Genomic DNA, 21,082 nt, shown 5'->3' with positions numbered 1-21,082 from the left:
GTCCTGGGCCACCCCAGGCCTTGAAGGACGTGAAGAAATAGGAAAATAGCCTCCGCAAGGATGATGCAGCCAGCCAGGCTGGTCCACCCAGAGCCTTCGCCATCATACCCAGCTGCATGCAACTCTTACATAGCCATTCTCTTCTTTGTTCTCCGCCATCCTTGGTCCACCTCGAGTCACTCCTACTGCTCCATGCAGCCCCACGTAGCCTACCTCTACATGGGCTCCCTGCACGGAAAAGAAGCCCCTGCAGGCCTCCTTGAGGCCATAGGACCAACTATCACCACCCACAAACTCCAGGAAGGGAATGCCTGCCTGATGAGCACTGTTTTTGGTTACCTACCCTGGTAGATCTGTGAATAGATCTTTCAGAACAAGATCCCTGCCCTTTTCTGAGGTGTGACCCAGAGCTACTGGTCTCACCAATCCATGGAATTGATTCTGTAACACTCACATCCTAAGCAAACATGGTGCCCATGTGTTCTTTAAAGGCCTCCAAAGGAGATCTCTTTCTTCGCTCTATCCAGCTCCTTCTTGCTACACCTACAGCTCATGTTTGGTTCTGTCCTCAAACGAGTCAAAGGGATTAGAGGCAGTGGCATCCCCATTGTGCTTTTCACTGGCCCACAGCACAACAGACAGAGGAATGTCTATTTGCTGCTGTAAAGTCCATAGCTGTTCTTTCTTGGGAATGATGGCTTTTTTATGATACAGCTACACTGGAAGATAGTTTGGCAGTTGGTTTTTTGGGGTTTTTTTTTTTAGATTTTTATTTATTTATTTTTAGAGAGAGAGGAAGAGAAGGAGAAAGAGAGGGAGAGAAATATCAGTGTGTGGTTGCCTCTCACACTCTCCCTACTGGGAACCTGACCTGCAACCCAGGCATGTGCCCTGACTGGGAATTGAACCGGTGACCTCTTGGTTCGCAGCCCACACTCAATCCACTGAGCCACACTAGCCAGGGTGGAATGATGGCTTTTGATTCAGATGATGTCTTTCTTAGTTTGAGAAGAATTAAAATATACTTGCTTTTTAAAAATTATGGTAATAGATGGTAGTTATGTTTTGAATGTCCTTAGAGAGCATAAATGAAAGCTGCAACTCTTTGTGGAAACTTGGCTTTTGTTTTCTTATTTTGGCTTTTCTGTCAAATCCAGAAATCTGAAACCATTGGCAAAAGAGAATTCTGAGATTCCACATACATACAGCCAGCCCCCAAGTTCCCTACCTACATTCACGAAGGCAAAAGGGCATGGGCTACCCTAGCATAGCCTCTGTGCCATTTGCACTAGCTTTCTACCTTCATGGCTGATGTTTGATCGTGTTTAGTTAGTTAGGTGCAGTTTAATTCTGTGAGAACGTGGACTCCAGCCAGACTGCCAGGCTCAAAACCAGCTCCATTACTGACTTAGCTTTGTGATTTCTTCATGCTGCATTTCCCTCACCGGTAAAATGGGAATAATAATACCTACTTCTGTACCTACCTGGGAGGTTGTTTGTGGGGAATAAGTATTTCGAACAGTGCCCAGAGCTCACCAAACATTGACTGTGATGATAATTACTATTATAATCAGGTTTGACCTGTTCAAAAACGTTGGGCGTGGGAAGGCTGTGAGCACATGGCCCTCAGTGAGGACTGAAAGGCCCATCATTCAGCCCCTTCCACTTACCCTCTCGCCCTGGTCTTCTTCAGGCTAATTACTCTCAACTCCTGTAACCCATTTCACCTCCTGCTTTGAACAATTTCGGGTTAGAGAAATTTAAGAAACCTAATGCAGTGCGGGGGGCCTATGGTGCAAGACAATTCTAGGTCACTAAGGAGGGTGACTCTGGAGAGGCCCAATGCCTCTTTGTACAGAAGCTAAGGGAAAATTAGATTAATGCAAAGCCTTTGGAGTCAGACCGGCTTGAGTCTGGGCAAATTCCACAATCGGAGACTCAATTTCCTCCTCGGGAACACGGGTCTATTAATACCTACCACTACCGGGAAGTGCCGTAGTCGGGAATGAATGTGTTCTCACTCGGTGCACAGAAGACGCTCAACTTCCGCGAGCTTCCCCGCAGAAAGCCAGAAGCGGAGAGATGAAAGGATGGGGGGCCGTGCGTCGCCGCGGGCCCCTCACTCTCCGAGTCCGTCCCCTCCCCAGCTAACGCTTATCCCCGCCCAGGAGCCCGACACTGAGGCCTCTCAGTGGCTCGTTACTGCCGCGAAGGCCTAGCGATCCGGGGAAACGCGGAGGAGGCGCGGGGAGCGGAGGGGCGGCGCCCTCAGAGGAGCAGGAGGACTGGGCGGGGGTGGAGGCCGCGCCGTTCCCGGCCCGGGGCCTCCCTCTCGCCCTCTCTCCCCGTCCACCGTCCCCCCTCCCGCGCGCATCCGGCGGCGGGCACAGGATGTTCTTTCGCGCTGGTTCCCCACACCACCCCTCCCCCGCGCCCCCGCTCTCACTTTCCCTTCGCTCTCCTCCCCCACTCCCGCCGCCGCCGGCACCTTGTTTAACTCTTTCCCGCGCTCCTCGGCGCGCAGCCGCTCCTGGGGGCACACCCTTCCTGCCTATCCCCCAGGAGCCCGAGGTCTGCCCGGACCAGGGTGGCCCTGGGCTGAGCGCTGGGCTCCAGTTCTGGGTGTTCACTGGCTGGTTGGGGGTGAAGGGATGGAGAGGGCTCCCCGGGCCTGAAGGCGACAAGCTCCTGGCCCCCTCTAGTTCAGCGCTGCGGAGGGGCCAGGGGTAGGAACCCGCACTCCAGGGAGCCACGTGCTCCAGCGGGGCGGCCAGGTGGGCGTAGTTAGCTGTAGGCCGGGGCAGGCGAGAAGGTGGAAGACACCAACCTCAACCTTTTCCCCCGGTTGGGATAAGGGGCCCCAGGCTCCCGCAGAGGATGGAGAGATGAGACGCCCCTCACGGATACGTCACTGTTGTCAAGGCAACCGGGGGGAGGCGGGGCGGAGCGGCTGGAGAAGGCGAGAGACCTTTGAGAAAGTAGGCTGCCAGAGGCCTTGGGACTGGGGTGGGACTAGGAAGAGGCGGGGGCGGGCTTTTCAATCTCTTTTTATTCACTCGCTGTTTCATTCAACAAACGTTCATTGAAGTTCAACTAGGCTTGGTGCCACGCTTAGGCACTGGGTGACTGCATCGCTCCGTCCAAACCCTGCCCTCCTGGTTATTGAGTTTGTAGGGTAAGGTAGTCACAAGTCCCGGGGTTACGTCTGTAGTACTGATGCAATTAATAATGTCCGTTTTTGTGCTTAAAAGTGTTTCAGTGTGTGTGTGTGGCGGGGCGGGGGGGGTGGTCCTGTTAGTTAAGGAACCTTATCCCTGAATTCAGGGAAGTCTCCAACCGTACAGTAATGGCAAGACAAGCTATTGTCTTCTCACTATGCAACAGACACTTTCTTGGCACATGGTAGTCTCTGTAATCTTTGCCCCTCGTTCTGCAAATATCACTAGTGCCTTTTACAGATGAAGGAACTGGCTCAGAGAGGTTAAGAGACTTGCCCAAAGCCAAACAGCTAAGTGTTGGAACCAGGATACAGACCCAAGTTTATATGGCCTCCAAAGCCTGAGTGCCCCATCTCAAAATAGATGCTTCCTTCTAAAAAATAGTGCTTCCTTCTCAAAAATAGTGCTTCCTTCTCAAAACAGATTTTAAATAAAGAAACTGTCCCTGCCATAAAGGAGTTTATAATGTATGGGACTGAAAGTACTACAGATTATAACTAAACAATGAAATATAGAACAGATTGAAGACAGCTCATAAGGTTCAGAGGGAAATTGATGACAAAAGAATCAAAGTGGGGTGGGAGTCTACTTCCTTCTCGAAGGAGGTAGATCTTGAGCTGGGTTATGAGGTGGTGATTGGGGTGTGCGTGTACGATGTGCTGCCGAGAAAGAGAACAAGGGCAGGGACCAGGAACCTAGAGCTAGAGAGGCTGGAATCTCTAATGGCAAGATCCCTCTGTAAACCCAAAGACACTGGTTGCATGCACTCTCCTTTCTGCCTTCCATACTCCTCGGTTGTTTCTCCCTGGAGCAGATGCTCCCACCAGGCAGCTGCACTCGAAGTCTGGCTCAAACTTGGATGTCGGCCTCTCTCTTCCCCACCCCTTTCTGAAGATTTTGGGGAAAGAAAAATAGTTGCTTCTCAAAATCAAAGGGCCCGAGTGAGCATCAGGAAGCTAACAGGTTTCATGGACTGGGGAGACCAAGTCTGGAGAAAGAACTCTTACCATGAGAAAGGAGCAACTGGACAGGTAGATGGTTTGCCACCCTCCTGCACCGCAGCAGCCCTGTGCTGGGCTCTGTGGCCTGGGCACAGCATGAACGAACCTGGGTCCCTTCAAATGGGACATGCAGGTTAGAAGTTGGTGTACCCAGTGTGCTGAATGAGGAATCCAAAATTGATAACATGCACAGTAAACAGTATTTGAGAAAGCTTATTCCACAGGGTGTGTAGGAGGAAGAAAAAACCTGGACTAAAAAGGACAGTGTAGCAGCTGCTGTAGGAATTTGGGCCCAAGGTGGAATCTATGGGGTTGGAGAGGAAAGGGTGACAGAAACACAATGCATCTTGTAATAAAAGCAGCAAAGGGAAGAATTTGGTAAAAGATCAGATATAGGACAGTGAAAGAGAAAACTGTTAAAAATTAATCCACCATCATGGAAATTTGGGGGGATAAGAGGGCCATGGTAGGCAACAGGGAGGAGCTGGTGTGAGGAACCTAAGTTCAGTCACTTCTAAGCCATGTGAGGGGTGGGTCCCGTCTGTGACTGGGCTTAGAGAAGTCTAGAAGGACAGTGGGCTGCACTGTGAGAGAGTATCCCTGTTACTATAGGTATGCAAACAGCTTCAGAACAATCTATGACTTCGGCTATTATGGAGAGATTTCATAGATCAGGTGGAAGTTTGAGGTCAATGACAACATAGATGCCTCCTGACTGGGAGCTTCTGTGAGTGTTGGCTGGGTAAGCAGATGTGTGGGAAGTATGCCTGTCAGTGTGAGAAGATGGTCCAGGGCCCAGGCCTCTGTTGGCATCCATCTCCTCACCTTTGGCTACAGAGGGTGCCAGAGATGTCATCAGATGGGGCCTGGGAGTATGAGGCCCAGGTGAGGCACTTCAGCAGACTAGGGTCCCTCCCCTAGCCCCACCCTCGACGGCCCTGGAGCCCAGGCCTGTGCTGACTGCCAGGACCTTTCCTGGAACTCGGGAGCAGACAGAGCCCCTCCCTGTCTGCCCTGGCACACTCCAGGCACAGCATGTCCTCTGGGGTACCTTGCAGACACCCCAGTTGGCTGGGGCATGGGGCAGGTCCCTGCCCCCCAGGAAGAGTACTACTCTGGGCTGCTAGCTGAGGTCCTGGCTCTCATCTTCACAATGACCCCACCAAACCACAGAGTACAGCAGGCGCAGAGGAGAAAGGAGAAGCTTTGTGGCTGGGTGGCAGTATTTGCAGGTCTTTGCTGTGGCTTTGGGTAGGAGGGTGGGTAAGGCAGAAAAGCAGGATCTCAAGCTTCAAAGCACCTTCCACCTGTTTCTCCCTCCCTCTGAGGAAATCTTCAGGAGCCTAGTGGTTTTGAGGGGTACGGACAGGAAGAGACTCTGAACTCTAGGTCAGCTGAGAACATAGATGGGGGAGATCTTTTTGGCCCATATCCCATTTCTCCCAGCATCTTCTTCCTCTTCTTCTCACTGCCCTAGAACGAATTTCTACCTCCATATGCCACGAAGAGTTCCATCATCCAGAGGCTTCCCAGAGTGGTGGGATTTGGAGGAAATTAGACATGTATCTAGCAGCTGTATGCCTGGCCACACCTGCTGGTGGCCGTGAAGAGTGCCCCTGGGTGGTAGACAGAGCCTGCTCTGCTCAGGCTGGGGCCTGTAAACAGCTGTATCGCAGGGGCGAGGTGCCAGAGCGATGCGCCAACGGCCACGTGGAGGTCCTGAGCGAGCGGCAGGCTGGGGTGGGAGCCGAACCGGAGCCAGCCGTGAGTTCGCCCCTCCCGCTTGAGAGTCAGTCCTCGCTGACCGCAGGCTGCAAGAGCGGTTTATCTGGTGAGCGAGCACACCCACTTACCCAGCTGCTGAGTCAGGCTGTTCTCGCTCCCAGCTCGCACGCCCGCTCGGTACATTGTGTTCCAGCCCCGGCGCGCTGGCACGGGGCCCAGGCGCTCACACCAGCCTCCTCGCTCTGTTTGTGCTTGCGGCTTGCGCTGGGCGCGGAACCTCCCCGCCACAGCCTGTGAGCGCGCCGGAGCCTGGGCCAGACAGGGGCCCCAGGGACGCGCACCCTGGCCGAGTAGCCAACACTGCCCTGCGTGGTCACCAGCCTTAAAGCACCCAGACCTGTGCATCCTTGAGCCCTGGAGTAGAACCCCAGGCGTGTGTGGGGCCCGGGGTATCACAGCTGGGGGTGGGAATGGGGCAGGAGGACAGGTGGTGTAGCTCTACCAAGGAGAAGGCGCCGCTCAGGCTGCACCAGCGCTGAGCCCAGGACTCTGCTGGAGGATAGCTGGGAACGCTCCAGCCTCAGACTTGGGAGCCTTGGGAGGCCTGGGTTGCAGTCACGTGACAACGGAAGCCGGGTAGAGGGGCCCAATTCAAGCGATCCCCTAAAGGAGCCCAGCTCCTTGGCTCCCTTTTCGATCCATTCTTCACACCAGCCTGGGGATTCCAGGGACTCCCAGAGGCTGGCAAAGCAAGCCCAGTCCTTTTGGATAGTTTGGGAAACCCCTGGCAGGACGCCAGGAGTAGGAAGAGCCCAGACACTAATGGGTGGGAGACAGTGGGGTGGAGGAAGACGACCCCAAACTGGAGCCAGACCCCCCTTTGTCCAGCCCCAAAAGCCGTATTTATTCGGAGTCGCGTTTTCTCCTTACCCTTCCTTTTGCATAAAGATGTCACTGAGAGCTACTCCTGAAGGTTCCTCTGCCTCCAAACCACGGACTTGCATATTGAGCACCTACTGTATGGAAGACTCTTTAAATTAAATTAAATTGGTCTTTATATTTTAAAATTTAGAACACAGCCCTGGCCAGATAGCTCAGTTGCTTAGGGCATCTTCCTAATACACCAGAGTTTCCAGTTTGATTCCCCACAAGGCATGTAGAAGAAGTAACCAATGAATGCAGAAATGGACGGAGCAACAAATTGTTTCTCTCTCCCTCCTTCCCTCCCTCCCTCTCTCAAATCCAATAAATACATATAAATTAAGTAAGTAAGTAAGTAAGTAGGGTACAATTCCGAAGTCCTTTCTTCTCCTTCCTTCCCACCTCACAGTTGGCTGTGCTGGTCACCATGCCAGGAGAGCCTGTCCTCCATGTCCACCTATCTCTCAAGCTCCAGCTCAAGCTGGTGCCTGCTTGGAACAGCACCAGCCAAATCTGATTTCTCTTCCCTCTGAATGCCCATCACTGGGTTTGTATTTTTCTCACGGCACAGCGTGTGGTCTGTCTCACATTCTAGTGATCTGTTTACTAATCCTGTCCTTCTAACCAGATTAGAAAGTCCTTGAGGCAGAAACAAAGTCTGCTTCTTTGAGGCCTCCCCTATCACTCAGCTCATCCCCCACAGGCCCAGCTTGGCCCTGGAGTTGAAGTTTAATAAATATTGGGTGTATTGATATGATGTCTCGCCCTTGGGCAGTTTGCAGGCCAGTTGAAGAGACAAACACACAGCATGTGAGGTTAAATAATAACCCAAGCCAAATGTTTGTAAGAGCTATAGGGTCTCAGTGGGAAGGAGGTGGTGATATGGGAGAAAGATCTAGGAGGTTCTAGGCCTTGACCTGTGTTTGTGGAGAAGGAGAGAGGAGGCGTGGAGGTGACTCATTATGGCTGACATCACAAACCAAGATCCATGCTAGGCACTTTACATGCATTATCTCCAACATTTAAGGAAGGGAGTAGGTTTGGAAAGGGTGGAGGGGACAGTGCCCAAGACAGACCTGCCAAAAGCTAACCAGAGCTTAGAGGCAGCCTTGGATCCGGGCTCCCCACCCTCAGTTCCTGGGCACTGCCTGTTCCCTGGCCTGCCACTCCTACACACTACACCCAAGAGGGCTGCCCAGCTGTGGATGCACTCTGGTCCCACCCCGCTGAACAACTGTCTGTGTGACCTTGGGCAAGGCACTTCCTTCCCTGCACCTCCCTGTCCTCTGTACCTCCATTGCAGCGCTTATAGACAGTGACTCTGAGTCCCTGTGATACCTGCTACCTCCCCTGATGTTACCAGGGCTGCTGTGGCTGCCTGCACCACTACCCCTCCCCACCTCCCCCGCTCATTGCTGCCTCTCAGTCTGGAGCTGCTGAGAACACTGAGTACAGAGTGTGAGCAGGGATAGTAGGTTTCCTGTGGTTGCAAAAGTAACATCGGGACTTTCCCAGCGGTGTGAGCTCTGGGAGAAGTGGGGGAGGAGGAAGCTGAGCCAACCTCTAAGGAACCTCTGCTCTCTTCTCTCCCCTCCCCAGAGCTCCCAGCTCTCAAAAAGGCTGGTACAGTTTGTTACACTGGGGCCGGAATGTACCGTATGTTTCATATGGCCTCTGTCCAGTCCTACACAGGCCACTTTAAAGTTATACTTCCTTCTTCAGCCCTGGCATCCTGCTGTCAATCACTCCTGTTCTCATCTGCCCACCTTCAACCTGACTCCTACCCCCAGCCCACAATGGGTGTTACTTAGGTTCTGAACTCTTACAGCAGGTGGGGGGTTGGATACAGAGAAAGCCCTGGAGGAGAGAAATTGGACTCTAGAAGGGTGAAGCCATGGTTCCCTTTCTCTCTCCCATCACCCAGCCCGGAAACTGTCTCCAAGGCCATGGACTCTCCAAGCTGGGTCTGAAGGTTCTGTTGTGGGCCTTTAAGGTTGATCCACCACTCTTTGCTCCCTGAGCCTTCAGCAATATTCTTGGCTAGTGAGCTGAAGGCTCTATTTAGGTTGTCCCCCTCCCCCCAAAAGTTTGTCAGGCCCACTAATCCACCATCCTCCCAATCAGTTACAGAGAACACAGCAGAGGAGGGGAATGGGGAGGTTGAGGGGGACCCCACTCCCTAACCCAGGAGCCACACCTTCCTAATAGATGCTGCAAAGTGGGATTTGACACTTGGTGGTATTCTGAATTGTGACTAGTTTAATCTACTCAAAGTGACTTAGATATTCACAGATTGATTTGTTTATGATCTGGCCTTCCTCCCCCAGGAGTGTGTGATATTTTTCACGTAATCGCTACTATGGATTGCCCACCAGGGACCAAGCATTGAGCTCAGGGCTTTATTTACACAAGCATGGAAACAGCCCTGGGAAGTGGGTTCTATCATTAGCACCCTTTGACAGAGAAGGAAACTGAGGCTCAGAGAAGTGACAGAGCTAGCTAGTGTTCACAGTCAGCTGTGTCTGACATCAAAGCCAGCACTTCTAAATGGGCTGCTAGATTGCTTAGACCAGGTACCTGAGTCGTAAATCCTCCATGTCTCAAGCGTCAGAGCCTCATACCCTTCTCCCTTTAAATAATTCCAGGAACGCTGTCTCCTTGGAGCGCTTGCATACCTTGCAGTGTGATTACGCAGAAAAGCGTAATCAGCCTGTCGAACAGGCTGCAATGTGAGGGCCTCAGAGGACACCCAGTCGTGCAGCTGGATGTTCAGGCCTGCTGGCAGCTGCAGGTGTCTTGCAGCGGGCTGTCCCGCCTGCCACCGCTCACCCCCTCACCTGGGAACAGACTGTGCCTGAGTGTACTGACCTGGCACTGGGATCCCAAACCAGGGGCTGAGCCTGGGTTCCAGGGCTCTGAACTCAGATCTGTCTGTGGCACCAGTGACTTGGTGGCATGGCCTCTCTTAGGACCCATTTACAGCAGGGCTTTGGGAGAAATCACCACTGTGTGTCAATCCTTGACATTTGTGCACATTTTATTTACAGGCCTGTCTCAGTATGATCTTAACGTTCCTATGAAGTAAGGAGAATGCTTCCTACTTTCCAGATGGGAAGGCCAACGTTCCTATGAAGTAAGGAGAATGCTTCCTACTTTCCAGATGAGAAGGCCGAGGCAAGAGCAGCAAAGTTGATCACCCAAAGGCAAGAAACTAGGTTTGTGACTGTGATGCCTGGGGCGCTCTGTTTCATAACACAGGGCCTCTCCTGAGCTAAAAGAGGAACAGTTTCCCAAGAAGTCCCAAAACCTGGTGACATGTGGCCTTTCATCCAGTGCTGTTACCCTGGGAAGTAACCACAGCACCACATTGTCTGTGCCACTCTTATCTACCCCCAGGGGCTGAAGCAAGGGCACGGGATCTCCCGTGGGTCGCTGGCCTGTTCTGTCTCCTGGCTTCCTGTCCTCTGCAGCTCTCATGGGCACATTTTGTCCTCTCGAACCCAGTTCTTTCTTCCTCTTTTATTCTTCCTTTTCTCTTTCTCTCTCCTTGCTCAGTGAGAGCCCTGTTTATATGCCTCCATCCATCTGAGTCTGCTCTTTATTTTTGCTTTTTGTATGTCCATTCTCCTGGGACATTTCCTAAGGTCCCCTCTGCCTTCTTCCCTCTGATGCTGTCTTGTTTCCCCAGAAGCATCTTCCATTCCTACCCTAACCCCGCTCATCACCTCTCCTCCAGCTTCTGCCAGTGACAAATTGCTCAGATTCATGTGTCCAGCGGGCTCTGAAAGAGCATCTACTCTGTGCTCCAGGAATTATGGTAATGCCTGGGAACCCAAAGTCCAAAAGCTCTGCTAGAGTACCTATTAAGCACCTACTGTATGCATTTAAGCATTGTGCTTCAAACTAGGAGCACAAAAGCTGGTTGTTGCTCTAAAGAGATCACTGGGCTACTTGGGAAGATGTACAAAAACAGATCATTATAATGTCCTGGGAAGTTGGGGACTGGGTGTGGCCAGAGGAGTCAGGGAGGGCTCCTCTGAAGAGACCAGTCTTCAAGTCTGACTGAGGAGCTGGCCAGGCAGAGCGAGGAGGGTGCAAGGCATCCCAGAGTAGAAGAAAGAGTGTGCTTTAGGGCACACCAGCGTGAAGCTGCCCCGCGTTCTCTGGCAGGTGGTTTGGCTTATTTGGCCTGGCCTGGACGTGGACTACAGGTTGGGGAACCCAGGAAGATGAGGCCAGAGGCAGGCAGGCCCAGATGGTGCGGAACCTCATGTTCCAGCAAGAGGGTTGACCTTTATCCTGGAGCAGCCAGAAGCTCAAGTAGCCTCATGGCTCCCCGCAGCCTGGGAGCTTCAGGGCTGGGCGTAGGCCAGGCCCAAAGCTTCCTCTTGAGTCCCCATTAACCTATATTTACTGCCCTTTGGCTCCACGAGGCCTGTGGGAGAGTCAGACACTTAAATATAATGCTGTTTCCAAGGCACATTTATTTACTCATTCATAAATATGTAGCAGTTCTGATTTTGCCAGGAGCTGCTCTGAGCATGGGGAACAGTCTATTGAACTCCACAGAGGTCCCAGGTCTCAAGAAACCCACATGCTTAGCAATTGGGGAGGCAAGATAGGCCACAAATAAAGAAACAAAACAAATAAATTAGCATGACAATTTCAGATTGTGCTAAGTGCAAAGAAAATAAAACAGAGTGATGCAATTAAGAGTACTGGGACGGGCTGGGTAGTCAGGGAAGGCTTCTCTCAGGAAAATTGTGTTAGAGCTGAAACCTAAACAAGAATAAACCATTATGTGAACATCTGGGGGCTTGGGGTTCCAGCACATGCAAAGGCCCTGAGGCAGGAAGGGGTTGCTGTTTTCTAAGTTTAGAAAAAAAATGCTGGGTTATTCATTACTTCTCAGCAATCTCGTGCAAGGATCATTGTACCCATTTTATAGAGATGGAAACTGAGGCTCAGAATGGTTAAAGTCCTTGGCCAAAATAGTAACTGGTCGTACAAATTTGGGCTCTAAAGCCACTGCTCTTTTTTCTACCAAAGTATCAAGGATAGCAACCATGTGTTCTAAATTATTCAGGAAGGTCCAGTTTCCAAAATTCTGTCTCATTGTTCTCTGTACAGTCATCATGTACATTCTTTGTCCCAAATCATGACCTCAGGCCCTGTCTCTGACATAGAATACTGGTGGGATCCTGGGGTGAGCACTTCATCACCACAGGGAGTGGTATCTCCAACATCACAGGCTTGCTGAGAGGATTGCATGAGATAACCCACATAAGGGTCAGAAGAGTGCTGGAACATGGCACACGCTGAGTTCGTGGTGGTTCTTTATTGTGGTCTCAGAAAGTTAGGGGCAGCTGCTGACTGGTGCTCCCCCACTCCAGGCCTCCCATGCCTGAGAGGGGCCAGGGAGCTGTGGGGGGACAGAGAGCCGGAGAGGGCAGCTAGGAGGGCCTCTTCCCTTTACTCAGCCCCCCTCTCCTCCCTGGGATCCCACACTGACACACCTCCTCTCCAGTGAAATGCCTCACCACTGGGCTGCACTGCTCCCCTTCTCTGGGCAGAGCAGAAGAGCCGGAGCCAGAGACTACAAAGTGACAATCCTCAGCCCTGTGTGTGCCAGGAGCCCCCAAGGGCAGGAGGCCACACTGCCAGAGGGCAGGGACCACAGAGGGAGCCTGGCAGGGACTGCTGGGACAGAGCACTTCTCAGAGGAGGTGGGACAGGGAGTATGGGACTCCTGTTCTTGAAGCCTGTCCACTCCAGTTAGCAGGACAGAGATTCCTCGCCACTCGTCCCCAGCCTTCCCCAGCTCCCTGCTGACACCCTGTCACCACACACACTCACTCTGCCAGCTGCGGGCGGGCATTGGGGAGTATGGGGGCAGGGGGAGTACCAACAGGGTTCTCAGGTCCCTAGCCTCCCTCTCCCACCCTTACCTCAACCCCAACTGCTGCGCTGCATCTGGGTTTAAAGTGGAAGCACCATTCTGTCCTTCCTGCTGCTCAGTGGCAGCAGCTCTGCCTGGGGGTATTTTTAGCAGGGGTGCAAGGAAGGCACCTTTCTCCTGGACTTTCACTGGGGACACCCCTCAACTTCCTACGCAGCCAAGACCGGGCCTGGAGAGGCCGGTACCGAAACCTCCCTCTCAGAAAGGGGAATGGGTACATTTTCTTCCTTCAACTCACCAGACCTCCGGGAGCTCCAGTCAAGCACTACTGGGAAATTCCAGGTTCTGTGGGCTCCACCCCATCCCTGGTCTCTGTGTTCCCATAAATCTGGGGAGCAAGAGGAGCATGGTGGCCCTTCTGGTGTGGCCCTTACTGGAGCATCCACCTGTACACCGAAAGATTGCGGTTCGATCCCTGGTCAGGGCACAGGCATGGGTGGCCAGTTTGATCCCCAGTGGGTGTGTAAGGGAGGCAATTGATGTTTCTCTCTCACATCCACATTTTCTCTCTCTTTTCCCTTCCTCTCTCTCTAAAATCAATAAACGTATTTTTAAAAATAAAAAAGAGGAGCATGGTGTCTAGAGTCAAGATGCCTGGCCTGTGGGTGTCAGGGCTTAAGGGATGGTTACAGCCACACCAAGGACTATGGGGTACCAGGTGTCCTGCGTTTGCACAGGCTGAGCAGGTCTGTTCTACACATTGCTCTGCGTGTGTGTGTCTTTGAGATGCTAGCGGTACTTCATTGAGGTAATCTATACACAGGAAAATGTGCAAACCCTAAGTGTACAGCTTGGTAAATTTTTACACATGTCTGTAACCACGTAACTATCACCTAGATCAAGATTTTGAACATTTCAGGCAATAACATTTTTCACATGAAAAGGAGACGTGAAAAAAGGAGTTATTCAAATGCAAGAAAAACTAAGGAAGGCTCGGGAAACAGGAGGTTCCAGAGCCCACCTGATTCCTCAGGATTGAGGCCGGAAGGCTTGGGACACTTCTTGGACAGAGAGACAGAAGCCAGAGAGAGAACAGGAGCCAGAGAGAGGCACGCCAGGGCTCCTCCTGAGTCCAGCTGCCCCCCATGTTCTGCTACAGCTCGTGCCCCTTCTCCAGTGCCCGCACCCCAGCAGCCAGCGGTCACGGCCAAGGCTATGGGGAAGGGCACTCTCTGGGCCATCCACCCCGACACAGGCAGAAGTCAGGGGCTCTGTGTAGTCAGATCATTTCTCTTTCCTACCGTCCCTTTCGGGGTCTGTAATTCTGGGCCTCCTGCATCCCCTGTCCTCTCTGGGCAGGGGAGAGGCTAAGGCTGTCAAAGTAGGGAGGCGGACAGAGTTGTCACAGAGCACATCGTTTTTCCCCTTCATTTAACAACACTTATTTGAGCACCATGTTGAGCTGTAGCTTCTACTGGGTGCTGCGGGTAGCTGGGTGACTAAGATAAGTTTTAGCTCACTGTGGAGGCAAAGGTGGCACCCTTGGGTGAGGCCAGGCCATATAGCCCCTTCGCATTGGAGATGAGGGGCTCAGAGAGGTGAGATGACTTGTTCAGTATCACACAGCTAGCTGCTGGCAGAGGGAGGCCGAGAACAGAGACTCTTGACTCAGCCCTCCCTGACTGGAGATAAGAAAGCAAAGGAAGGAAAATCAGCAGCCTGACTCCTTGGTCTCCCTTACAGGCTTTCTGGAGAGACAGGGAGCACTGACCTGGAAGTCAGCAGACCTCATTTCTGCTTCTGGGTCTTAGAAGCATTTCCTCTCTCTGGGTCTTGGTTCTCTCCTATGTATGGGAGGAAGGCCACCTCCAGAGGAGCGTTAAGGCTCCTTTAGCTCTAACTTCCCCCAGCGTCCTGCCTCAGTGCCTTTGCTCTGATTATCCCTGCACCTGGAGTGCCCCACCCTTTCCTTCCCACTTCCTTCCTCTGACGTGCTCCCAGTCGCTTCTGACCTAATTCCAATGCTGCCCACTGAGACCCCCACAGTTCTGAGGATTCACCGAGTGGTCACATAAGTCTCCATGACCGGGACCGACAGAGCCTCCCTCATTTTGTGACCCTCCTATGCTGGGGCAGGGCCTCCCATGGGGAAGGTATCTGTTCTGTCAGCCACTGTTGGAAGAATTGAATTCTTGCTCCTGCCTACTTGCACATGCCCCTTCTGATTTTCAGAGACGAGGCTCACTCTTCTTAGGGCCTCTAAGAGATTGTGCCTTCCTGCTGGGCAGGCCTGACCAGCCCAGGGTATCAAACTGGGGCACTTTTGGAAAAGGCAGCCATGCTGGGCAGTGACCTCAGGAAGGATGAGATGGACAGACAGGGCCTCAGCCAGAAGGATAGCTGCCCCACCTCACCTGTCCCACCCTCATTCACAAACACCTAAGCTGAAACCCCTCTCACAGCAAACGTATGTCTCCTGCTCCCTCGACTACACCCAAATCCACTCCTACCTACAAGCCCACTAAGGGACAGGCAAATTTGCAAAAGTGTGCCTTAATGCTCCCCTAGTCCTCCCCTCCTCCCACAAGCATTGTGCACATGTACAATGCATCACACATGCACACGTGGGCACACATACAGTCACACCCACACTCGCTTGAGTGTACACACTCACATGCACACACACACACAGGCACTCACATATATACATCCTCCGTTCTCAGGTGAGCCGAGCGCATACCTGCTGAGCCGAGGAGCTCCAGGGCACGTGGGATGAGGAGAGTGCTCTGCTGCTGGGGTCTGGGTGCCTCTGCATTTATATCAAACTGGGGTCTTCTGTATTAATTTTCCTCACTGATGGCCTGTGGGAAGCAGAGGGAGCCCTGAGGGCTATGAGTTCACTCCCAGGCAGCACCTTGCTTAGGGGCTGACAGGAATGGGGGTGGGAACAAACATCTCCAAAGAGCCATCACTTGCTCGAGGGGCCAGTAAATGTGAGGCTGCACTTCTCTTGGTTTTCACTGCCACACTCGCCACTTCACTGCTTCCGTCTTCCCTGCCTACAGAGGCCTCAGGCCCTGGTTCTATCCCTGTGGGAAGGGAGGGGGAAGACTGCAAAGAAGGCCTAGTGCCCAGGTTGATGTGGCAGCTCTGGGGCAGACAGCAGGGCCTTGGGCGGCTGGGCTTCAAAGGGCGGGGTTCTTTTGGATTCCTCCAGGGTAGCACTGGTGGGGAGGAGCAGGTGTGTTTGTGACACAAGCACCTGATCTGCAGGGTTGGGCTGACCGCAAGCTTGGATTCCCTTTAACCCAGTTCAGCGGCAGCCCCACGCACAGTGCCTGTGCCTGGGGTGGTGCTGGGGTGGGTGGGAAGGTTGAGGGGGTGGCTACAGAAATGAGTAAGACATAGTAACTGTTTTCTAAGAGTGTGCGTGCATGCGTGTCGGGTGGGGGCCTGGGGAATACCACACAGGCAGAAGAACCCCTGGGGCTGGAACTTAACAACATGTTCCACGCTGAAGTGATCAGCTCTGCCCAACCCTCCCAGAGCATTACAGACACCACCGCCTCCCTGGTGCGCCGGCTGTATGTCCTATACTGGCTACTAACATCACATGGAGTCCCAGGGTAAAAAGCTGGGGGCCACCCCAGATCTGCCCTCTCCTGCTCTGTCCAAACAGTCCCCCATCCCATGGGCTATTCTTGTCCCATTCCTCCCATCCATTCTTTCCTTTCAGGGCTCACCACCTCCCTCCCAGGGCTTTTAAATGGGGGGTCCCACCTCCCAGTGGATACCATCCCCCACACTGCCGCCAGAGCCATCTGCCTCCAACACACAGCTGATGTGTAACTTAGAAGTCTTCGCTGCTCCCCTCTCCATCAGGAGAAAGCCCAGGTGCCTGACATGGCACAGCCACCCCCTGTGCACCGCAGGCACAGCCCCTGCCCCTCTCCGCTGCCCCGGCTGCACACGATGTCCCCGCTCCCTGGTCCCCCATGGCCACGTTGCCACACGCCTCTGAGCCTTTGTGCTGTTTCTGTTGCCTGTAGTGTCCATCTCCTCCTTGACCTATGAAGGACCTCCTCATCTTTCCAGATTGAGGGGGTTCTTCTTGGTCTCTGTTAGAAGACATTTCATAATAGTGCTGACAAAGCCAACATTTTGACTTGCACATACCAGGCACTATTCTGGGCACCATTCTGATGGCAGTGTGTGTGTGTGTGTGTGTGTGTGTGTGTATACACACATTCCACATGTATATGTATATATATGCAATATGTATGTATATATATATATATACGATCATATCATAAATATATACCACATAGAAAATTTTAAAGAAAATAGATTTTGAGACTAAACTCCCATACATAACATTTTCCTTTTACCCTATTGTTTTTTACTTGGGATGTATATGGCTCTCCAAGCCTAAGTTTTTCACATCAATGACAAGAGGTATCCTCAGGATCCTCTAATGGCTTGGTTTCCATGACCAGGACTGGGGCAGGTGTCAGCTATGTACTGAGTCATCCCTGTGGGTGTGCCACCAGGGAGACAGACCCACTAAGAAGTGACCTAATGCAAGGTAAATTGTTGCTGATGCTGAAAGAACACCCCATCTCAGCACACAGGCCAGGGGCAGAGTCATTCCAAACAGGGGTGTCTGTGAGGGCTTTCTGGAAAAGGTGAGGTTTGGGATGAGCCTTGAAAGATTTTGGTAACTGGAGAGATGGGAGAAGGGAGGAAAGTCCAGAGAACTTGCCCCCCAGGTTTGGTGGCAGAAAGGGCAGAAGGCAGGAAAGAAAGAGAGGATGTGATGGGTGGTGAGGCCGGGCAGGTAGCCTGGAAATCACCTGCACTTCCACCCTAGGTGGCTGCACGTTTTTGGACAAGGGGCTGATTTTTTCATTTTCTGCTATCCTATATGCAAATTGATCATTTAAATCTGGGGAAAGCTCAAACGAGAATCCCCAGGGCAGGGGAGTTTACTGACCCTCCAGTCAACACATTTGACTTGTTACCCAACCAGCCAACAGCTTCAATCTTCCTACGCTCACTTCCAAAAGGTGGTGCGGCTTAGAGGACAAGCCACGGCTCTGCCACTTGTGGGACTGGCAGATCACTGGCACAATTTTCTGGGGTTGTTGTCGAAGATTAAATTAGTTAAGGCACTTAAAGCATTTAGAACAAGACCCAGCTTCCAATAAGTGCCGTGTAGAAATCAGCCGATATAGTCAAAGTCTTTGAAATGATACAAAATTTCACTGGGTTATCTCCCTTCTAGGCCACTGGATTTGGCCTTTGCCGCCATCTCTCTCAAGTCCCGGGTTCTCCTCACTAGTGTGGCTCCTGTTGACCTGAGCAATATCCTCCACAGCTGCCAGATGTCCCCAGTCGGTCCCCCCACCCTCAGACCTTTTCACCTCTGCCCCTTCTGTAGGCTGATACACCAGTTTCTTGGGATAAGATTAATTTTGCTTTGAGACCGTGGGGCCTGGACAGGAAAGCAAAGCTGCAGTGAAACTCAAGTAAATCCTTCTGGGAGCGCATGGGACACACAGGCAACTTCAGTTCTCCGGGGTCAGCCGGGTTCCTGACACCAAAGCTTAGTCTCCAGAGAGTAGGTGCTGGTGGCCCTTGTCTCCCCAGGGGCGGTCAGCACACAGTCCTGCATGAAGCCAGGCTTGGAAAATACTGTACCTGTTGGTTGTTTGCACAACAGGGTGACAGCACCATCCAGCTATGCAAAGAGAGCCCAAAGATCTCCGAGAACTGTGGAGTGAGATACAAATCTGGCTCCTCACAGCGAAGGGGCAGATGGAGAGGGGATTAGCTTACAAAACAGAGCCTGGGCCCTTGCCCAGTGGCAGGCCCAACTGGCTGCTCCTCAGCAAACCGCGAGGGTCTTGAGGATTCACTTTGAACTATCAGGTTCACTTTCCCCCCTTTCCTGCCCTTCTTACCCACTTCTGGGGCTTTCTTCTAAGGTCCCCCGACCCTGTCTGCTCTTAGATCGCTTAAACCTGAGTTAACAATTTGATTATGATGTGCCATGGCGAGATCTCCCTTGTGTGCATCCTGTTTGGGGTTCATTCATCAAATGTGGAACAATTTCAGCCTTTACTTATTCTAAATGGCTTCAGTATTCCTTCTGGCCCAACCGCTGTTACTCAAAGATGGTTTGCATGAGACACCTGGGAGTTTGTTAACAACACCCCACCCATTTGAGAATCTCCTGGGAGCTCAGGAGTCTGTGTTTTGAACAAGTTCCAGGCTTGGTCTTAGACCTACTGAACTGAGACTGTGAATGCTTCAGTGGCATCAGGGCCTGGGTGTCACTCAGCTCGGTGGCCCAGTCCTCACTGAGGCCTGTTTGTGGAATGGAACGCTCGGCTGCAAGGGTTACTCCTCATTCGTGGAGCCAGCAAGGTCGGTGCTATCGCCCTTCCCAGGCTCCCAAAGCTAAAAGGGTGCTACTAGGTCTCGTGAATTTCAGGCATTGGTCCGCAGAGGAAAGAAACTCAGTGGGGCTCTGAGCAGTGCTCAGAAATCCTCTGAGACCTCAGGGGAAGCAGTCCTGCTGACGTGGCCATGCCGGACCTCTGTTTTCTCTAAAACGGAGACAAACGTTTCTGTGTGGGGGCTGAGGGGATGGAGTGAGCTTCAAAAGCTGAAAGTTCTGGGTTACAGGTTTAATTCACTCTGGGGCTTAGGGATGGAGGGAAAAAAACAAGTGTGCAGTTAAGAAAGGATTATTTTTACAGTTTGATGAGTTTTGACAACTGTGTTTGCCTGTGTAATCTCTAACACGGTATGCATCATTTCCTTCACTCTAGAAGTTTCCATGTTCCTTTTTTGCAATCAATACCCACCTGGTGTGAACTGTCCCTAATCTGCTGTTACTTTATTTATTTTTAAAAATATTTTATTTATCTATCTAGCTATCTATTTATTTTTAGGCAGAGCAGAAGGGAGGGAGAAAAAGAGGGAGAGAAACATCAATCAGTTGCCTCTCACATGCCCCCAACCAGGGGCCTGGCCGCAACCCAGGCATGTGCTCCAACTGGAAGTTGAACCTGCAACCTTTCAGTTATGGGACGACACTCTAACTGACTGAGCCACACTGGCCAGGGCAATTTTTGATTATTTTTAAATTTAGCTTTTGAATAAGTAATATTTGTACATGGGAAAATTTCAAACATTATGTTCTTCCAGACAAGGTTGCTCATATACCAACATAGATATATACCTATCTGCATTTCCCCCCAAATAGTACCAGACTGTATACATTGCTCTGTACTTACTTTTTAAAAAAGAATTTAGTTATAGATTTTTAGAAAGAGGGGAAGGAAGGGAGAAAGAGAGAGAGAAAAACATCTATTGGTTGCCTCTCACATACCTCCAACTGGGGACCTAGCCCACAACCCAGGTATATGACCTGACTGGGAATTGAACCTGCGACCTTTCGGTTCACAGGCTGTTATTCAATCCACTGAGCCACACCAGCCAAGGCTGTATCTTCCTTTTTTAAAAAAATTTAACAATTAATCTTTAGAAATCATTCCACATCATTATGTGTATCTGTTAAGATTAGGTTCAGCTGTGAGTGACAGAAAATTCAAAATATCAGTGTCTTGTAAAATTAGATATTGGTTTCTCTTTCATTAATGAAGTCCAGAGGTAAATAGCCAGGTGAAACTAAGACTCTACAATTGTCAGGGACCCAGATTCCTTCTATGTTTTACTATTCTGTCCTCAACATGGGGCGTCTACCTCATAGTGCGATATGACTTTCTGAGCGCCAACCATTACATCTGCATCTAGCCAACAGAAAGAGGAAAGGAAAATGAGGAACATTCTTCCTCCTATTAAGGACATTTTCTATGACATTTTTGCTGAGCTCCTATTGATCAGAACACAGGGACACATCTGGCTGTAAAGGAGGCTGGGAAACATTCTTTATTTCAGGTAACCATATACCCAACTCAAAAATCAGAGAAGGAGAGGAGAATGGATATTAGGGGATGACTAATACATAGATTTGCCTCATTTTAAAAATGGAATTATTTATAGCCACTTGTCCAGTGAAAAGTGGGAGTCTCTCACCAAGCCTCACATCCTGCACTTCCAAATTGAAGTCTCCTTTGGGTGTGCGATTGATAAAGCTAGGTTACATGTCTGTGTTATAGCTGCAAGAGAGGCTGAAAATTTGACTTCTGACTTCCAGGTTGAGGGACAAGACTCATAATAAGGGAATTTCCTCAGCATAAAAAGGCCATTTAGAATTTTGACCAATCTTCCTGTTAGAGACAAATATA

This window comes from Phyllostomus hastatus, unplaced genomic scaffold (assembly GCF_019186645.2).
Source record: "Phyllostomus hastatus isolate PE091 unplaced genomic scaffold, TTU_PhHast_1.1 phas_contig_40, whole genome shotgun sequence".
In the NCBI taxonomy this organism is placed as follows: Eukaryota; Metazoa; Chordata; class Mammalia; order Chiroptera; family Phyllostomidae; genus Phyllostomus; species Phyllostomus hastatus.
This window is presented reverse-complemented; position numbering follows the sequence as displayed.